This window comes from Pongo pygmaeus, chromosome 10 (assembly GCF_028885625.2).
Source record: "Pongo pygmaeus isolate AG05252 chromosome 10, NHGRI_mPonPyg2-v2.0_pri, whole genome shotgun sequence".
Taxonomy (NCBI): domain Eukaryota; kingdom Metazoa; phylum Chordata; class Mammalia; order Primates; family Hominidae; genus Pongo; species Pongo pygmaeus.
The window spans coordinates 14,366,758-14,388,737 of NC_072383.2; the positions used below are offsets into that span (position 1 = coordinate 14,366,758).

Consider the following 21,980-nt stretch of genomic DNA (forward strand, 5'->3'; position numbering starts at 1 on the left):
AGAAGCAGAAAAGACATCCTTCCTGATGTCAGGGAAGACAGAAAGTATTGTGTGACAGCAAAGTCCCTAATGAAGAGACAGATTGGGTCAGGACAAAGGCAGTTGTAGCTGTAAAGGACAAAACAAAGTCCCCTCTGAAGCATCCTGCAAACAAAAGATAGACATGAGTGTTTACACTGGAAAGAGAATGATTATGGACCTTTACATCAAAGAGTGATGATTTCTCAGCAAAGTGTGATGACACCATCAACTGAGACCAGGACTATGGAGGAGAGAATGCTCAGAGAGCCCATGTTTTGAGAGTGGGGTGGGTGCTTGTGAGCAAAGGCTGGTCACGCCATCATTCATGATGATGGGCTCTGGAAGAAAGGATTCTGAGGACTTTTTTTTTTTTAATCTGCCGTTAGTAGTGTGAGTGACAGAACACTAAAAGCAGATATGCCTGCAAGTGGGTGGGTCAGTACTGGTGAAGCTGAATTCCAGTTCGAGGAAACAGAGTGGCAGGGGAGGGAAGGAAGGGAAGCAACAAGGAATTCTAAGCCCAGGAGAAGGAAGCATTAGAGAATTCCACACTGAGAGCTAAGGTCAGTGATGTAAGTGAAGTGGAGGAAGCAAAGCCTGAAGTCACAAGGAGAGAGGATCCAGATCTTATGGGAGGGGGTGAGAGAGATACCATAGGGAAGAAATGCTGCTGGAAACCTGGACAAAGAGGCAATGTGGAAGAATTGGAGGGCACACTTTTGCCGGTAAGTGGTTGATCTGCAATGGAAATGTGCAAGAATCCATAAATCCAACATATTAAAAAAGTTAATTTAGTGTATATTTTGAAATATGTAGGAGAAAATGTAACAAAGTGCAAACATGTTGACCATTTTAACTGAATAACTAAATAAACCCTTGTTTTATTAAAATTAGACAAAGTTCTTTCCCTCTGGGCAATCTGGGCAATCCACTTACAATGAAAAATCTAAGAGCAGTTATTTCCACAGCATGAGGAGCTGTGTGCATAAAATTAGAGGGTTAAGAGCATTTATTTAATCAACCCACCACATCTTCTAGAAACGTAGGTCCAGCGGAATGGCAGACAAGAATGGCTGGAGTCCCAAGAAGTCAGAGGCTGTCTTCCTCCCTTAGAGTGGAGGTTGCAGGCAGCACGGCTCAGGCACACACGAGACAAAGGAACGGGTATGAGAGAGGTGGTGGGAAGGTCTGGAAGAGCAATTCTCAGACTTGGCTGTACATTAGACCCACCTGGGCAGCATTTCAAATATGCTGGTCCCTAAGACAGAAATCAGAATCAGTGCCCTTATGAACATACCCTAAAGTTCTTATACCCTGTGAAGAAATGGCTTTTCATTCATATTCTCAGATTCTCTCTCTCTCTCTTACATACACACACAATACACACACACACACACACACACACACACACGCACGAAACTGGCTCTTCCACACAGTGAGCGGCAGGGAGCACGGCTTTGCTTGGCAGCTGCTTCTTCCTCCAGCTGCATCTGGGCTTGAACCCAACTGCACTGAGGAACCAGGCGGGAGCAGAGGGAGGCTCACGCTCTTCTTGTCTCCACACCTACCTCATGCCCACCCCTGATTCCAATACCAAAGGGAGATCAAGACCCAATGCCTTAAATATATACCATCCTTTCTCCCATGGAAACAGAAGGGCTTCACAAAGATCAATATTTCCACCAGCCTGCAGTTATTCAATTCAGATTTTAGAAAATTGCATTCGTTTTGTATAAAAGTAACCCAGAATTGCCTATGCTACAAGTAGGCACCATACTACAAATAACCTAAAACCAGAAACAATTCGAAATTGATTTATATTTGCCATTTGAATGCTTGACATTCTGTGAACTCACAATGCTTAATTCCTTTCCAAAATGTCTGTTTGCCACCATTTACAGGCAGGAGTGAGACAAAGAGATGTACACCAAGCAAATATCTGCCCGGCAGAGGACTGGATTATCACAGTGACCATAACACCCAAGCAAGCCTTGGAGGCTGGCAGGTGGGCGGGCTGACCTCCACAAAGAGGTCACAAAAACTCCCTGGAGTCCAGACAGAACTTCCCAGGGAGGCAGAGCAGCTGTCGCTTTCTGATTCTCCCCCAGAAGAGTGCCAAAATTGCTGCCACCTCGTCGTCCGCTAGGCAAGGAAGGAGGAAGGGTGATAGGCACTGTCCCTCCCTGGAGAATGCAGTTAGACAGACCCTCTGTCTCCCCCTGGCTGTCAGAGAAGGCAGACCTCCTTTCAGCCCCTCATCCGCCACCTCTTCCTTTTACCCTGTTTTTCTCATCCTTCCTTTTCCTTTTTTCTCTCCCTCCCTAGTTTTTTCCTCCTTAACACACAGGTGGAGAAAAAGCAGAGAAGCTGATGTAAGTTCAGGTCCTGGCTATGGCACTTTCTTCGTTTTCATCAGTGTCACCCTCTCTTTTTTAAAAACTTCCCTCTGTTCTTGCTCCTGCCATTCTCTCTAATAACCCAAGGCTCCCAGCCCCCAGGTCTCTCTGGATTGCCCCCTTGGACACACCTAATTTCTGGGCTTATTCTGTAACATTCCCAATTTCCTGAGGCTCTCCTAGGCACTCGGTTTCATACACTTTACTCCATCTCCCTCATCAGCAGAAATGAACGCACCCAGCTTCTGCAATTCTCCGCAGCATGACAGCTGTAGTGGAGGATCGTTGAGGCACAGGCTGGGGTAGGCATTTATGTAAGAAAAACAAAAGAAGATGGAGAAGGCCAGCAAGGACCATCCCTTTTGCTTTTTCCTACCCTACTGAGAAATAGGCAGCGTTACTCACAGGATATGGACAAGAGAGGCAGGGGGCTCAGTTGCAGACACTTTACATACTTCACCTCATCTAACCTTCACATAACCTGCATTTTACAGCAGAGGAAAAGCTGGCAGTCAAAAGTTGAAATGTCTTACCCAAAGTCACTCGGTGGCAATTCCAGGATTCTGAACTCAAGTCCCTTTGACATCAAAGACCCAGCTTTTGACTCCCAAGGTCTGCCTCTCTGGGGAGTGGTACTAGGGCTCCCATCTTTACTTCTAGATGTTGAATATTCAAGATCTAGGCTTGCCTTGGTGTAAAGGCCACAGCAGTACCAGCCCAGGATCCTGAGGGTGCGAGGACTCAGCTGTCCTTGTAAGGCACTGCTTGGCACCCAGGAGAAAAAAGAGACAAATCTCCCATGGTGGGAAAGGTAAAGAGAGAATCCACTGAATATCAACTTTGAGAGGGGAGGAGAACCTTTCGAGAAATTTTAAGAAATCTTCACCCTGGGGTCCTGATGGAGACTTAATCTCTGGCTGTGGCTAGAATTTGTTCTCAGAGCCTTAGACAAGAGTCAGAGTCCATTAGGGTGGACTGGGAGGTGGCTAACACAGTAGACAATTATAAAGAAAGCTAGTATTCCTCTATTCCAATATTATCTGAATCACATTCATCCCTTCCTAAGTGCTTGCATCCCCTATCCCTGGGTGGTCATGTTGGCTCACTCGTGTCTGGGCCAGATAGCTGGGCTCCTACATTACTTTATTTCTACCGCCTTAAAGACACCATCAATTCTGCCTTCTTCTCTAGACATTTTTGCCCAAATCTCAGCTCCTGGTTTGTGCAAGCTCTTGGAGGACAGGCATTAAATTTGATTCCACAGCAAAGAGGCCCTGCCTTTGGCCACAAACCTTCATGAACATCCTATAAATGAAACCATGCAGCGGGTTAATCTTGAAAGACAAAAAAGTCAGGATTGCAAGGAAAAGCTGTTCTCCAAAGTCTTCACCTTCTAGAGACAAGCAACCGGAGGACTATTTGCCAGGGTGTGCCCTGGACACATGGTCCAGAGCAAGGGCTCTTAACCTGCCATTCATAGATGGACTTCAGGGATGCTAAGTCCACTAATAATACTTCGTGTGGAATTTGAGGCATTGGCACAAAAGTAGATTTTTCAGGGAAGAGGATCCAGAACCTTCATTTTGGGAATTGCTGCTTAAATGTGTGGAATAAAGGTCAGAGTAGAAGTGTGAAGGCAGCAGAGATGAAGCGGGTTTGGGGGTCAAGGAGGGTAGCAAGGACCTCACAGGCTGTAAGCCAGGCTGTTTGTGTCAGCAGCGGTGCAAAGCTGACTCGCAGAACACCTCATTCCTCAGCAGGAGCTCAGCCTTCTTTGTTCAGACCTGAGAAGCAGGCACAGTACTTAACTGTTCCCACCTTTGTTGAGAATGTTAATATAGGTTGGGTCCAAGCTCCCCCAGGTGAGAACCACATAGCATCTTTGGCATTGCCCTAGCTTGCAGCCACGGCCGTCACTCCATTTTGAGCACCATCTATTTAACCCACCCCATTTTCCCTGTTTAGAAAGTAGAATCTCAGGATAAGCCAGATCTTAAACTTTTCTTACTTTTCCTTAATTACATATATCAGTTTCCTGCAGCCTGCCAAGCCTGAAATTCTCAGAGCCCCAGATCTAATAGGATTTGTTCTTTAAAAAGTCATTTTGAGGGTTCCTAGCCCTGGTCTCTTTAAGGTAACTGAAAGGTTTGATATTTTTTGCAACCTAGTATTTATGCTTATGAGTTTGTAATTTCTAGCCATCATCTCTTTTTTCAAAGCAGGTTATATGCTGGCTCTCAGAGATCTTTCCAGTCCTCTGTGATTTTCCCAAATGGCAGCCTTTGGCCCTGCACTGGCCACTTCTTTGTTAAAGACATTTTAGAATCTGTCATGAAGACCTGGGGTTATTTATCATATTCTCCTTAATTAATGTTTTAAAATCCTCTCCAATTTTATATTGGTCTTGTGTTCCCTAACTCATGCTAGAATCCAGATTATACACCATACACACACACACACACACACACACATGTGTGTGTGTGATTGTATGTTAGTTACCAGTTCCCAATTATATTTCTAAGAAATTAAAGATATACTTCTTGTTCTTATGAAGATGGCTTTTACTGCTTTCCCTTTAATTTCTCATATAACTAAAGTTTTTCATTTTTTATTTCCTAATCATCTTTTCTAAATATAAAAATGACATGCTTTATTGTGGAAATTTTGGAAAGTAGAGAGGTAAAATGGTAATAATTCCGTTGCTCCTAAAGTCTTAAATCTTTTGCATGATATGTCAGTCTTCCTTCTCAGATTTCACAACCTTTACCATTTCTGAAGATGCCTACCTGCCCACTGAAGTGGCTTTCTTTTTAGAATAAGCCCTTTGTTTATCCAAGCAGGATTCCTCTAGACTTTCTCATCTAGGCGAGCAAGCTGATCTCCTAAACTATCTCAAGGCACCTGCAGAGGAGAAAGAGCCCCGGACATGAGATTCAGAAAAGCTGAGCTTGAATTCTAGCTTTTTCTTCCTCTTGACTGCATAATTTTGGGCAATCATTAGAGCACTTTATATCACTAGAGTACTTTGTACCTCAATTTCCTCACTTTTAAAATAGGGTTAATAGTTCATGCCCAGACTTCCTCCTGGTGAGTTCTTGGGAAGACCAAATAAGGTATGAGGAAGACAGTATATATGAGAAAGCTATTGACACACTATCAAGCTTTAGAAATGTAAGTGATCGATGTTATTACATCCAATTTGGTTTGTCTTTTCCTCCGTTGCCTTCCTTCATTGAAAACCTTCCTTTTCTTTCTCAGGTTTTGGCTTGTTTTAGTTTTCCTTACAGTTTTTCATGTGTGATCAGTTCATGGTGACTTTGTCCTAGGCTCACTTGAACCTTTAAATCCTCAATTAATTGGTTTCCATTTGTATCTTCTGCATTTTTGTACTAAAAATTCATGTTCTCTAAATAGTCTAGAAACATGGCACCTCGTGGCCAGATTGTCTTTTCTTGCCAGATGTAATTTGATGAGATACTCAAAGAAGTCAGACTTGATCTGGAAGCTTCTAATTCAGAAATGACTGCTTGCCCTCTACATGGGACAACTAAGCATGGCAGTGCACCACCCAAACTAGCTCTGATTGGATACCTAGTGGGTTGGAAACGGGGAAAGTCCCAGTAATTAATATTTATGCGATGCCTACTCTGTGACAAGTATTGTTGAAAGTGAAATAACTCACCTGATTCTCACAATAACTCTAAAAACCCAGAATTATTAATACTCCATTTGATGGATAAGGAATCTGATAGTACAGAGAAATAAAGACATTTGCCCAATAAATGAACAAGGGTCAGAACATAAACCCTGGCAGTATGACTCCTGAGTTCTTGCTCAGGAGAAAAACCACCGTTTTCTGCCTCTGCCACCATGTTACACTGCAGAAAGAAAGGTGGAGAAGACAGTAGCGGGGAAAATGTAAAAAACCCAAGAGGACAGCAAGGAGCTGAGGAAGTACAAGTGCTGAAAATACAACCCATTTCACCTTCTGCATAACTCAACAATTACATTAATTACACTCCTGTGCATTTCTGGAAGACTGTCTTGGCTGTGTCCTATAGCTAATGAGCACATCAGAAGAAAGAGGTCCACAAATCATTCACAGAAGTCCAGGTCCTAACCACCTTTCGAATCCTGCCGTGCACCCTTCTCTTTCTCCACTCTCTTCATTATGTAGAACCAGACACACAGTATGTTTCTTTTAAGTCTCTGAGCATCAAGTCAACCATAAACATTTACTACAAAGCTTAGAGCAAAGAGTTTAAGAGTGTGAACTTGAGCCAAAATGCCCAGTTCAAATCCTGGTTGTGCCATTTAAGCAAAGCAAGCTTTTAACGTCTTCATGTCTTAGTATCCTCATCTGTGAAATGCAGATAAATTTATATACCTCTATGGGTGTTTGAAAGGGTTAAATTGGTCAATTCATGGAAAGCACTAAGCACAGAACCTGTAGGTGCTCACAACAAAGTAGCAGCCATCCATTAAACATCTACGGTGTGCCAGCATTCTGTTAGGCACACACCAGGACATGAGGGTGGATGCTGTTTCTCCCCTTGAGAAATTCACATCGGGAGGTGGGATGGATAGAGACACGACAGCAGTCCTTTCACATCCCAGGGTGGGCTATGGGAGCAGGAAGAGGCCAGTGATTCCAGTCTGTGGGCGACAGGAAGACCTGGAGCTGAGGATCCCTGAGCTGAAACTTGTAGGCATGAGGGGAGGTGGGGAAGGTACAGCAGTCAGAGCAAGAGGCATGAGCAAAGGCCTGGAGTGTAAATCAGCCTTTCACAGTATCCCTTGCCCCCGCCTGTGTCACCGTCTCCATCTCTTCGCTTCTTGGATCATGTAAAGATAAAAGATAAGCCTGGAAAAAACAGTTTCACACATAAGGCTAGAAAGATTAGTTTTGCTCTCCTTTCTGACAAGTTTTTATCTAGTTTTCTCAATAAAATACTGTGAAAGAGAACCTGGGAAGGAGACATAGACCAAAGATTAAAAACCGCAGGTCACAATGCCTAGGTGCCACTCTGCATTCAGAATGCTGCGTACCTCACCACTCACGGCATGTCTTGCCCATTAAATATTTTCCATTTTCTTGTTCGCTGAGAGTGGATGTATTGAATTCAAGGCCACATCAGACATTGAAAACTGGCTATTTGGAGCAGGATGCAGTTATTAATTATTATTTCATACAGCACATGCATATATTACACTTATGGTTGAGGAGATTTTTTACATTTCCTCATTCAGTCCACAAAATGACATCTTTACAGGGGTCAACACGATAACTGGCTCCCCTAAAGACCTCATTTTACAGACGAGGAAGTGAGTTCAGCAAGGTTGTATAGCTTGCCTGAGTCACACAGTGCTGGCCAGGGTGGGGCCGAGATGGGATCTGCTCAACAGGGCCAAAGACCAGTGCCTCTCTCCTCAATTCCACCTTGCTTCAAATTACTGAAAGGCCTTTTTAAAATATGCATGTGGTAAAGTTAAGGCACTCCATGTGGCACCAATATATATCCTCTTTCATAATAGAAAGAAAAGATATAGGGAATTTAACCTTTGTATTTTATATTTATTTTCTATAAAACTGCCCTCCAAGTTAATAGTTGATAGAGATATTTGAAACAAAACTAGCTCACTCATGTCCTTTTTGGAATTTCCTCTTTAACAATGATGACCCCTGTTAATAGTAAAATCCAAGCACAAAGCAATACTTATGACTGCCATTCTCTTGCACTTAACCATTAGTCTCCATTCAAAGGAGTAGTTTGCAAATGGGTTTGAGAAAGAAATAGATACAAGAAAATGGAGAATCTTCAAAATGTCCAAGATTACATGATCAGAGAGAAGTAGCTTGTTCCTTCCCTCTTAGAGGAACCAGAGTCTTCAAGTTCAGAGGTGAAATATATTTACAGAATGGTAGGAGTAGGCTAAGATGATGATGCCCATTTCACATTAGCCATATGTGAAATGAATGAGATGCTTATGGCCAGTACCATGAGTTTCTCATCCTTCATCCTCACTGAATTAAATTAAGGTCCAGAAATCAACTATTTTGTAGGGATCCATTTTTCCAGTTTAAAACAACTTTGCCTTTTACCAACAGCAAAGCCCCAAGAGAAGGGATCTAGAAGAAAATCACTTTAGCTGAAGTTTCCAAGTACATGCTGTTTATGAGTTCCACTACATGCAACATAAACCTTTATCTTTTTTAACATGGAAGCAACTCTATATAATTTAAAGAGTCAGGGGTTAGAATCAGAAGATGTAAGTTGGAATCCTGGCTTGCTCCTTATAGCTGTGTAACATTCAGCTCTCTAATCCTCAGTTTATCTGAGAAACAGAAATAATGTCAGCCTTGTGGTGAGGATTAAGTGAGTAATGTGCATTAATATAATCTAGAATATAATTGGCATAATCTAGAATATAATTTTCAATAGAAATTTGTCTCAAGCAAAGGCAAGGCAATTCCTTATAGATAACTATATTTAGACTGACAGCAATAATTCTTAGCATTTTCATTCCACTTCTTATCTTTAAATGATATACAAATTCTGATTACATAATTCCAGGACCTTCTCACTCCTTTTCCTAATCTCTGTCTCAGTTGTGTAAATGCAGACTTATCAATAAACTAGATTGCCTGCAATGGTTAGTGAAAGATCATTTGTGAGTTTCAGTGTCAAACTTGAATTTTATGTTGAAATCAAAGCAGCTTTGTAAATGGGTACATAATAAAAAGGAGAGGTTGAGAAGGTAACCATGATCCCATTTATTCCAGACAGTCCAGACTGGAGTGCAGTGGTACAATCTCAGCTCACTGCAACCTCTGCCTCCCAGATTCAAGCAATTCTCCTGCCTCAGCCTCCCGAGTAGCTGGGATTATAGGCAACTGCCACCATGCCCAGCTAATTTTTGTATTTGTAGTAGAGACAGGGTTTCACCATCTTGGCCAGGCTGGTCTCGAACTCCTGACCTCTTGATCCACCTGCCTCGACCTCCCAAGGGAGAGTTTACTTCTAGTTGGGGAAATCAAGCAACTAGAACAAGGTGGAGCCTGCCTTTGAGATGAGCCTTGAGGAATGAACAGTATTTACATGGAATTTGAAAGGAAGGGCAATAGCGTAATTAGTGATGAGAGAGAGCTTTTTGAAGAAATATCCATATCGAACACAATGTGAAAGGAAGCTCAAAGAACTGAGGCACTAAGGAATGAGCATATTTTCACTTCATTAGCCTAAAGCTGGCACTAAAGATACTTTCATCTATTCAACTCTAGTAAATCTCACCCAAAGCATTAAGAGGTGTTTGGATGGCAAGGAAATGGAAACATAAAAGGTATAAACATGTCAGCTTTATCTTCAATGAACATTCATTTCCATCATCATCTTTACCAACAACCAACATTTTCTGAGCACTGACCATGTGCAGAGAGCACTCTGCAAACCACTGAGGACATAAAATGACAAACACGTAAATCTTGTCCTCATGGGAAAATAAAAAATTAATAAATTTGATCACTTTAACAAGTTTGATCACTTTTAAACAAAAGTGATTTCTCTTCTACATGCAGGCTCTAAACACACACACACACACACACACACACACACACACACACACACACACACACACACACACACACACACACACACACACATCCAGTATTTCTTTCTTCAAAAATCCACAGGGTAGCATTCTCCTACTCAGGAACGATCTTTCGAATCTGAGCACCTATATTTAGCCAGGGTAGAATTTCTTCTGCAGTCCTTCTTCCTATGTGAACTGAAGGAAAAACCAGGATACAGATGTAAACAAAATCAAATAAAAACTGAAATATTCTCCATTCCCCCTCAAGCTCAGAAACAATTCTGGAGCCTCTAACAAGGTGATGAGAGAAAGAACCACGAATCACAAAGACAGCAATTGTGGCTCCACAGAGCTCACGGGTGAAACTGATCTATCTGCGTGGTAATAAATTCCAGGGTAAAGGCTGCAGTAGCTGCATGATTTGGATGTTTTGCCTGTGTGGGGCCAGCCAGTAGATATTTGAAAAATTCAAATCAAGGAGTATGCGTCTTAGTTTTCTCCTAAATATTTAGTGCCTCACACCACCACACAGCACACCAAACACCACTGAGTCCAAACCACACTCATACCCTTTCTCTTTTATCTTTAACGGCCATTAGCAGCTGTCCAAAAGAGAAGTAGTGTTTTTACTCTTTTATGGTTTGTCTTTTTAAAGACACGGATTCATAAATCTGGGTTTTTTCTTGCCTCTGTACATTTAGGTTCACATTTATTTTAAAACAGGGAAGGGAGTAAGCCAAAAAGGAAGGATGTGAGAAAACTATTAACCCGGCCAGCCTAATAATCAGTGATTAAAGTTACAGTCAGAGAAGAATGACATCTTGATGCCTCCTACCCTCTTCCTCCTCTGTGTGCCTTTAATATTCTACTTCAGGCACTGAGAGGGAGGGCAACAGGGCTAGTGAATCCCAACTAGCACTCAGATAATTGCACCATTCACACCCCTCACCAGTCAATCAGGGTCTGCTTAGCCAGCCCCATTTATTAATAGTTTTCCTACATTTACACTGTTACAAAGGACCGAAATGAGGTTTTCTCTCCAAAACAAGAAATGGGGCACCCTCAATAAAGACTAAGTGGAACAGAGGATGTTTGCAAAACCAAGAACTGCTCGCCCTGTTTTGCAGCCACACCTGTTTTAAGGGTGTCAGGAAAGCATTCTCCCTAAGTTTCCTAACTTTCAACACCAGGCCAGTGTTAGTGTTGAGAGAGCTTCCCTTAATTCAATCCCCAGTTCCACCCCTTGTCTGCAATCTGTAGACTAAGTACCGTCATATCCCAACAGCATTTTTTTTTTAACTTCTGGCCCAGGGACCCTCCACTAATCAAAGAACGGTTTAACAGTGACAAGGTCTTACCTTCATGTTAAAATGCTAGTATAACATAATGTTTAGAGCTAACAGATGCCTTGTCAATCATCTTGCCCAGTCATTCTCAAATATGGCTTCGCATTAGAATCCTGAGGGGAAGTTTTTTAAATGACCATCTCCTGAATCCCTCCCTGAGAGATTTCAATTTAACTCTTTGGGGTAGGGTCTGAGCATGGGCATCATTCTTTTCTTTGTTGTTATTCTTGTTTAGTTTTTTGTATTTGTTTTTGTTTAAGCTCTGTGGATGATTTTGTTATTGAAGTGGAGTTCAAAATCACTGCTTCAGACTATTGTCACTTTATGGAAATTAGAAAATTGAGGTCCAGAGTCAACGGTTTGTACATGATCACAGAATAAAGCAACACAAGCAGAATTAAATATAAGCTTCTGACTCCTAAGACCACCACCTCTTTCATTATCATATAGGCAGCTACTGGACAGCTTGGAAAAACCTAACATTTTTAAAGACCCATTACATATAAAGAGAGAACTCCTGACTCTGATGCCATGTGGATGAGCAAATGCACACCACTGGCTGATTTAGGGCCATGCATTCCAAGGGGGCTTGTGGGGGCAGGGCATGGGAAAGGAAAGTACTGAAGTGAGGGTCAGTGGACATGGCTGACCACATTTTGTGGCTTTAGGACACGTGGCCAACCTTAGGACTATTTTCACAGTTTTTAAAGGGTGGTTGTCGAGGAGGACAGGTAACCTCCAAGGTGACTGTCAGCATTATTGCTCTATTATCCTGTGCCACACACACAGACCACATGCATTAGTGTCCCTAAATTGCACACATTTAATGCATTTAAGATTTTGGGGCCTACTACATTTGGTAGGTAAGTCACTGTACAAACATATCCATCCACACGCAAGTCTAATATGCACAGGTATGTGGGGTGTGTGTGGATTTGGATACATATTCAATACACTAATCTCGAATCCAAAGTACAAACTGCTGTGGCATCTGTGTGACCAGACTACGGCCCCTGGAAGGTGGGAGGATTAGTTAAGAATGTCGACCATTTTCACTGAGTACAATTAGCTATGGGAAAAAGAATGAGTGTCCTCACCTGAGCTTCAGGCTTCTTCTAAGACTTTCTTCTCCCTTCCTGTAACCATGTAGTGCTTTTATTCAGCCATTGTTTTTAAGTCCCCCCTCTTAAAAAGAAACAAGATCTGATTTCCTAAGAAATTCTATGCAGTTGAAGCCCTGAGTGGGTCTATATAAAGATTAATGGGAACTTTAAGCTTGACATTTCTTTCTAAAGAAAGAAATTTTCGGTCTGAGTGAGGCAGTGAGGAAAGACACAGAGGATGGCGTGTGGACAGCATAGTTTGCCATTGGTGAGTTGAGTGAGCAGTTCAGAGGGTTAATTCATTGAAACTTTAATTGTCTTAATCTAGGAAGCTCCTCTACTACAGACTTTATGCTCCCCATCAAGTTGGGCTCCAAGGAGGGCCAAAGCCTGTAGCTTCTCTCTCCTTCCAGGTCTGCCATTCCCAGAGAGCTGGCCCTGCTTCCCCTCCACCGCCTTCTCAGGGACCCTGGGCACAGCCTTATCACTGTGCCTCCCCTGCTCTGCCTCTCAAGTCCCCTTGGAATGCATGACTCTTAGGTCAGTCAATGGTGGGCATTTACTCACCCACATATCTTCAGATCCAGGGTACTCTCTTAATATGTAATGCATCTTTAATAAGTCATCAGGCTGAGCTTAGGTTTCTTCTGCTAATGAAACAAATACAAACCACAACATACAAAGAATGGTGAAAGTACAGATAAATGGTAAAAGGATAAGGAGCAGAAAAAGATACAAAATAAATTTAGGGAATCATCCATTTCAAGCCTATCTTCCCTTAGGCACCAACGCTATAGTTTAATCAAGAGGTGACTGAAGGTGTCTCCCCAGCATCTCCACACCTGGACATCCCCAGGAGTAAAAACCTCTAAAATATCAAGCCACTCCAAATAGACTACCAAAAAGCATTTTGTGAATCCCCTAGGAATAATGGGATCCCTGTTCATCCATCACTCCCTTTGCCATTACAGAAAGCAGCTGGTGTCTGAAGGGCATGGCAACTTTTTACCTCCCTACTCCAGAAACACATGGGCTGGCTGGTCCTTCATTCTGAGTAGCTTGTCCTGGGCTAGGATCCAGGTTTCCGTTTGGACACAAACCAACTAACAGCTGTCCCTTTCTTTGTAATGGCCATCAACAGAGTCAGCTGCAATCCAGTGGTCTAAGATGAAAACTGTATCATTTGCTCATTCTAGAGGCAAGTCTAATAAACAAGGCTAGGATTTCACTAACTGTACAATCATGAAAGCAGAAGTTAGAGCCTCTTCCTTCTTTTAAGATGACCCTGGCTTTATTCTCTAACCTTGTCATTTGTAATCTGAAATTCCTAATCAAAGAAGCAGCAAGTTCCTGTGTTGTTCTTTTCCTTGAGTTAAGGGATGCAAGGAAGAGCGGGAGGCTTGCCTTTCACACCAACTTTCCTCTTCATATGCTTTCTGTCCTCCTAAAATGACCTGTCTTTCTGTATCCTACAAATATCCTATTTTTACCTCAAGACATAATTTAAATGTTGACACCTCCATGAAGCCCTCCTCACTCTCCCAGATTTCTCTCCTTTTTAGATCTTACCTAAATATATAATTATCTCTTTATACATGTCCACACCACTAGATCCTGGGCTACTGGCAGGTACAGACAGAGCTAATTCTTTTTCATAGCACAATGTTCTTAAATGTTGTTGAATAATTGAACAAAGCAAAAGACATGAAAATAAATGAAGTTAAAAGAACAGAATAGTGTAAAAGAGACTAAGAGACATTAATAAAAAGATAAACTAAAAAGCAGGAGAACATAAGAAAAAAAAAGAAAGAGAGGAATCAGTTATGAGAAGCACTAGAATAAGAGAGCACAGAATGAAAAGAGAGCAGGCAAAAAATGTGCATAGGTGGAAAGAGTGAAAGAAGAGAGGAGATGGGTGAACTTAAATATACATGTTTCTTTCTGATTTAAAAAACAAAACAAAACAAACAAAAAAAAGAAGTGCTGGAATCCCAAAAGTAGAATACAAGCACAACTGCCAATGTTCTGGGGCCAAGGCCACTAACCATGGTCTGTAATTAAAAGCAGGGATGGTATAGACCTGTGATGTGTGGTCCAGCAACTCTGGCGTCAACTGATAGCTCATTAGAAATGCAAAATGTGGAGCCCCAGCCCAGTTTCACAAAATCTCCAGATAATTTTAATATACAATAAAGTTAGAGAAGCACTGACGTAGATATGTAAAATCCACAGATAACTCTGCATTTCACTCTAACCAATGGCATGGTGTACAAAGCACTGGTGCTAAGAAGTTATACAACCTTAGGAAAATCACTTAATGTCCCTGGATCTCAGTTTCTTTATTAAATGAGAAGTTCAGAGTAGATGCTTTCTAAAGTGTCACATAGCTCTGATATTCTTGATCTCATCTAACAACATAACTTTAACCCTTCCTAAACCCAACAGAACAAACAGGTAGCATCGTCGACTAATTAATATCTCACTTCCTTTCTCTGTTCATTTATTTAACATTTTCTGATAATCTATTATGTGCTAGTCACTACACTAAGTACAAATGATTCTAAGATGAATAAAACATCTCTCCCTGCCCTTGAGGAGTGCACAAACTACTTAGGGAAACAGGGTATATAAACAAAGTCAGGAAAAACTAAGAAGCATGAGCACATGCTGCTGAAGACCAGAAAGGAAGGCAATTCCACAGCCTGGGGCAGCCATGGAGAGTTTCACCAAGGGGACAAGTAGACGTACATGAGGTCCCTTCTCTGCCAACCTCTGCTGAAAGTGCTAGGAAGTGAAAAGACCAAAAATAAGGTGGAGAACATCAAGAAAACAACCAAAGGTCCATAAACACACCTTGCTGGGTTCACAATCCCCGAAAAGGTTCACAGCACAATGGATTCTGTGTAATGGCCACAGGCACCATTAACAGCCGCAGGTGAATCTCAAAAACCCACCTTCTCTGAGCTATGCCTGCTCTTTCATCCCGACTGCATTCTGTTCTAGCTTTGGCCTCCTTCTGGAAGATATCAATTCAACCACTAATCTACTCTCCCTGGAGACTTCTTCTTGTGGTTGCAAAGAGGAGATGCACTTTAATAAATGCGAACAATTCATTAGACCAGTAACTCTTTTGATCTATATTTATTTACAATGAGAGACAATACTGGCATCCAATCATGTGCACAGGAGCAGCGACTGAAAATGTAGTTTACTGAAGGGAAGAAATTTCTAGAATTCCTAAGGATGGGATAGAATGGCACTGAGGAAAAGGAGGAGCTTCATTTTTCCAGCTCAGCCACTTTTGACTCCAACAAAATACACAAGATGAGTGGTTTTGTCGGCCCCAGTCTTCAATATTAAAGACACAAGACTATCGTTTGGAATAACAGTTTTCCCATCTTTAGAATGGTGAGTTCAACCCTGGCTTTTTTCTCTTCCCTAGCTTCTACATGCTGATTTGGGATTATGATTTCTTCCCATACAATTTGTCCTTTCACCCGTCTCCTTTTATAGTCCATCAATATTATTTATAGCCCATAAATATTAACAATTTTTTTTACTTTAACCTGTTAGTACTATATATGTCACCTTTGTTTTCAGATTCTTAAACAAGAATATAGAAAAAAAAAATCCTGCCCCCGGGGTTTATTGTATTCATGGAGGAACTGGAAGAATGTTTTACAAGGTAATATTGTGGCCAAGGGATGCATCAGCTCAGTCCTGTTTCTCCCAAACACCCCTCATTCCCAGCCAATTTCAGTCCATTTGCCCACCTCCCAGGTGCCCCCTGCCTCTCCCCACACAAAGCTGGGTGCGTGTACATGAAGGTCAGGGAAGACAGTCAAGATTCCAAAGCTATCTTTCTGGAGGTAAACCAAGAACACAAAATCAAGGTTCCTGCTGTTCATCCCTTCTCCAGAGGAAGTCGCTCTTCTCAATCAGCCTTAAGGAAAAGCACTTGGTGTGCGAAGTATTGAACAGAGGATTTTTTCTCTTTCCCCTCCTTTCCTGTCATTTCACCTTCTTATTGATTCTCTCTGCCTGCGTCCATCCCTGGCAAAAATTGCATATATACATTAGCAAAGCAAGGATCTTCAGACAGACAGGCTTCCTAGGGATGGAACCAATGGGAGAGGAAAAATTAGACAATCCAGTGGTACTCCCGGCTCCTCTCCTCACATGTAACACCTAACTCTAAACTGCCACATCACTCTGTGTTCACAGATCCGCCATGCTCTGCCACACCTGAAACAGACATAGAAGATAACCATGTTGTTCTGCTTCTCTTGAAATCATCCACCTAATGTCCTTAACTGTGTCCTGGGAAGTCTTCATTTCCCATTATTATTATTTTTCTTAATTGCACATCATGGAGGTTCCTCGATTGAAATTAAATTTGCTCTTCCTCCCACCAGCCGCCACCTTTCTTTCCCATGTCACCCACACTGTAAGGGGGCTGGCAGAAGGAGAAAAGACAAAATAGAACCCAGTCAGCTCTGTGCTGTGAGGGGAAAAAAGGGGGCAAGAACAATGGCCCTGAGATGGCTCAGAGCACCACTGAGTCACAGCCTCACAGAGACTGCCCGCGAGGATGGGGAACACCTGCTTCCTCATCGGGGTCTCCAAAATGGCTTTGCATGGTGAAAAGGCACAGACCACCTGTGGTGATTCCTCCTTGAATCTTAACAAGCCATTTCCAGTTGGATTACCTCTCCTTTCCCTTTATAGCTTCCCCACCCACTTTTTCCTCTCTTCCTCAACTCCCTCCCCTTTCAACCGCACCTAGTCTTAGGGACAACTAATGATAGCCTGGAACCTGGCTTCATCCATTGGCATTCAAGATAAATGAGGTAGCTGAGATCCTGTCAAACAGCATCCTTGTCAAACCCATCACCAACAAACAAACATTCCAAAGGACCTACTGGGTGTAGAGTACTGGTGTTGTGGCACTGGGGATGCAAAAGGGGCCCTGTGCCCCATCAATGCCCTCCTCTCCTTGTCCATCTGTATGTATGAAAGCATTGCACATGGAGCTGCCTTTCTCACCCATACCTGTTTTCTATTTTGAAGTCAAATTAAGAGTTCATCCTCCTACTTGGAGTGGAAGCAGATGGAGAATGAGCTCAGGTGTCTCTAAGGTGAGCACACACCAGAAAACCTCAGCTATTTGTAGACATGGTGAGAACATGGTTCAAAGTGGGATCCCACCCTCTCACTCTGATTACACCATGGTTACAAAGTAGCATTTCAGCAGTAAAACTCAAAAGAATGAAACCTAGAGAAGGGGGATACTGAATTTGGATTACATCTATCCTTTCTGGACAATGAAGAACTATCATCTACTGTCATGTTGAGCGACAAAGATCTTTCACCTCTTCCCCACATCCCTTTGGTGTTCTGGATTATCAAAGAATTGTTGTTTTAAAATGCCAGGAAAAAAATTGTGTGTGTGTTGGGGGGGTGGTAATACTTTTAGGAAAAATAATGATGCCAATGATTCTGCTACATGTTTTTGGAGATCTTTATCCCAACCTGATCCCTGCATTTAGACGCCTTCAGAGTTCAGGGACATATGGTCAGTGGAGCAAGGAAAGGAGCAGCCCACTCACCATCATGGCCTTCCAACCCATGAATGATCTGATTCTCTCAAGAGTTGTCTTGGATTGCATGAGTGACTAGCTGAAGAGTCATTAGCTAAGTCTTTTCCATTTCTCCTGCTATTTCTCTTCTCAAGTACATTAAAATACTGCCTAATCACATTTCACATATTGTAAAAATTGATGAAAGGGAAAATGTTAAAGTATTAATTCCATTTTTGAGGGTACAAGACTAACACATGCAAACAGCACATCTCTTTGTTTAACACAAAGACTCACGTGTCAAATTCTGCACCCCTTCCACATGCACAGCATTTTAGAACTCTGCAAGATAGCCATTTTGCAAGAGTATGGAAGTAACAGTTTGCTTGGAGGATGTGTGGGTATAAATAGATGTGTAGACAGAAGGAGAAATTTACAGCTCAAAAATAATAGCACAGGAAAAAATACAAATTAAAAGCAGAATATTGACAGAATTCCTCCTTTCCAAGCTTAAGATTTAAGTCCTTTAACCTGAAGCATCCTTCAATTCCAGGTGTTCTGAGACCAGCCCGATCCCCACCTAGACGTACCCCTCTGCAATAGGCCTCCCGGGATCTCTGGGCCCAGTGTCAACCCTTTAGACAGCAAGTGGATTTCAGGGCAACAATCACAGTAATCTCAATCATTATTTTTATCTGTTTTAAAGGGCATAGAAAGGATGCCTAGGAAGGTAAAGACAGGAGACAGGGAGAGAGGCATGAAGGTGACAACGAGAATAAAGCCAACCTGAAAAAAAAAAAAAAAAGGATTTCTAGATTCCCATAAAAATCGGAGCTTTAGTTCTGGGTGAATAAAATGCTATTTAACTGGAAAATCACACAGGTCTCCTGGCTGGCTATGTCTATAGATATAGATATAGATACATTCCCCTGATGCCATCCAACATCTTTTGTGCCTACATACATCCACCCCCACTGCCCCGCAAAAGCCCAAAACCTGTTTGATGAGAGAAGAAAAAGAAAAAACATGGGAGATTTCCTTCTTTGTAATAAGCCTTTTTCCCAAAACAGCATTATTTTCATATCTTGTGACCTTTTCTTCCAAAAAGATCCACTTGAGGGACTCGAAGAGATAGATAAAAGGAGGAATCCCTACCCCAGGTAAGGAAAAAATAAAATAGAATTTGCCCTACCTTGGTTTGTAGAAGCCAAACCTCTAGACGGACAGATTAAGGGAGTGAGCATGTTGGGAATGTCCAGTCCCTTCTTCTCGCTTGCATATCCACATAAGAAAGACGAAGGATAAATGAACGGAAGATAATTTAAAATCCAATTTAGCGTAAATTTTGTTTTAATCTTGTGTCTTGAAGAGATGCAAATTCAAAAAAAAAGATTTAATTCAAAGGTAATTCAGGGTATGGAGAGCAGCTCACAATGCAGAATCCAGAGTAATTATTCCGTGTGCATGTGAGGTTAGTGGCTGGAATAGATTTTTAACGCTTCTTCTGGCAATTACGGTTTTTGGTTTTTGGAGCGTTAGTGGAGGAGGCTCTGTGTGGAGAAGCTGGGGGCCGGCTCCGTCCCTCGGTGGAGCATGGTCATTCCCAAAGCGTCCCCTTCCTAAGGGGGAAAAAGAGGCGGTCAGGGCTTGATTCGCGTGTCCCCCGGAGGGTGAGAAAAATGCATTCCGAAAAAGATATCAATTCGTTTTAAGGAAAGGGGGGAGGAAACCCCGCATTTCCCACAGAGTGCACACGAGAGGAATTGAAAACAGCTGGTACCGGTCTATAAATAATTCAGAAAAGGTCTGGCTATACCATTCCTGGGACAGGCACGGATGAGAGGTGGGAAAGCCAACCTGAATGGAAGAGGAGAGAGGGAGGGAGCGAGCGAAGGAGGGAAGTGGGAAGGAAGGAGGAAGGGAGGGAGAAGCGGCACCATACAGCAACACACACTCACACACACGCAGAAACACAATTCCCACTTAACTCGCCAGCGAGTGCGGCCCCCAGCCCCATCTGCATTGCTGCTGACATGTCTGTCTCGCTCTCCCCATCGTCTCCAGCAGCAGCGCCGCCTCCCACCTCGGGCTTGTGCTGAATGGGTTCTGATTGTGCACGGGGTGCACACTGGGCATTTCTTGGAAGGGGCACACTGACACGCGCGCACACACGCCCCCGACGCGCACGCGCCCCGCGCGCACTCACACTCACCCCCGCGCACACTCACCCCCGCGCACACTCACGCTGCCGCCGCGCTGAGGTGCAGCGCACGGGGCTTCACCTGCAACGTGTCGATTGGACGGATGGGCTCGGCGCGTGGGTCCGGCCCGGGGCGCCGCTGCCCTGCCCCTCTGCTAGGTGAGGGGATGAAACCCCCCAAAAGACCACAGACAGCCCTACCCGGTCACAGCACCCCCTCCCCCACAAAAAAAAAAAAAAAAAAAAAAAAACCTTTAAAAAAGCCACGTCCAAATTAGCAAGTGCCGGGTTCTGCTGGATTTCAGAGCTTTACCTCATGCCAGGTTGGTTCACGATTTCACGGCTTCGACCCTTTATCTGCCTGACACCCCCAAACCCCTACATTGAAAGGAGAGACTCCAAAGCCCATCTTTACGTACCGGCTCCGAGCGCCTCCGCGGTTGCAGTCTGCGGAGAGGGGTGGCCGGTGGCTGGGAATGGAGGGTTTTCCTTTCCTGCAAAGCAGGATTAATGATCCGTCTCGGGGGTTTTGAAGTTCACGACTCTTCTTTGCAAGGCAAAAGGATATGCATTCGGACGCCAGCACTTCTGGATGGTGGTGATCAAGAATCACCCTTGACGAGCACTCTCGATAGAGCGAAGCCCCGAGATTTCCTAGAGGTGAAGAAGCCGGAGGAAGTGGTTTTTGAAAGGGGGTGGGGGGAACCTTCCTTTCTCAAAAAGAGGTGGGGGTGGAGAGGCAGGAGCCCAGATTCCAGTTGGTGAGGATCGGAGCCGGGGGAAGGGAAGCGGGCGGGGGCAGGCTGTGCAAGTCAACCGCGCGGCAGCCGGTGAGGGAGAGCAAGAGGGGAGGAGGGGAGCGTCAGAAAAATGGGTATTAATCACCGGGGACGGGGGGAGGCGCGGGGAGCGCAGGTTGCCTGGTCTGGATTTGGGTCTCACACTCAAAAACGTGCCGCGCACACATACACAGACACACACACCCCCCCTACCTCTCACACCCTGACTCCGGGGGGAGGAGAAACCCACGAAGCTGGGGAAGATACTGCTTCTGCTCCCAGGGGCGGGTGTGAGCGCGCGTGTCCTCTTTCTCCACACCCCCCACCCCACCCCACCCCCAAGCCCCTGCACCCCCTCACTCCTCTTGCTAAGACTCTGGCGGAGGCAGCTTCCCACGTCATGTGCTGGGGAAGTGGGGTAGGAAGGGGGACGGAAGGGGGAAGAAGCTTAGCCCGAGTCCGTGGCGCCTCCTCCCGGCCGCAGCGGGGAACAGCACCGAGGGAGAGCGGCTGAGGGGCGAGGGGAGCTAGACAGTGCCCCCCGTGGGCGGCCCGCGGGCTGCGGAAAGCATCTCCAAGGCGGAGCTGTAGTTCGAAATTGAAGACCCTTGCTGTATTTTCCATAAATCAGCCTGTGCTTCCTACGAGCATTCTGTGTGTCGGACGCAGTCTGGGGCCGGGTTCTTTCTTGCCTTCAAGGAGCTTAAGATCTATCTGAGCACACGAGGCTGACGCCTAACACAATAGAAAACAAAGCAAAGCAGGTGTCATTCGTGGCTAAATTGTGTAGTATAGACCATACGCATGCTTTTCTGGCTGCTAGTGAAGGCGTGAGGAGTTTGATATTTTTTATTAAAGTGGATCCTGTTATTTAAATGCCTTGAGAAGAGAAGGTGGTGAGGCCGGTGAATAATCCCCAAAGGAAACTGGATTTCCTGGCATTTACAAACCCACCCTCTTTGAAAA

General features: G+C 43.7%; 1 protein-coding gene across 3 annotated transcripts in view; it reads right to left on the reverse strand.

The window, feature by feature from the left end:
* The window catches only part of GRIN2B (glutamate ionotropic receptor NMDA type subunit 2B), a 423,666-nt gene extending 401,917 nt beyond the window's left edge, over positions 1-21,749 (reverse strand). The window contains exons 1-2 of one of the 3 annotated variants that reach the window (XM_054444602.1): positions 21,228-21,749; positions 20,655-20,889 (exon numbers count right to left, since the gene is read on the reverse strand). The gene's annotated coding sequence lies outside the window, so the exon portion shown is untranslated. Of the gene's footprint in view, positions 1-19,227; positions 19,655-20,654 lie in introns of those variants that run through there. The other 2 variants (XM_054444601.1, XM_054444599.2) reach the window with 2 other exon arrangements.
* Positions 21,750-21,980: the final 231 nt, after the last annotated feature.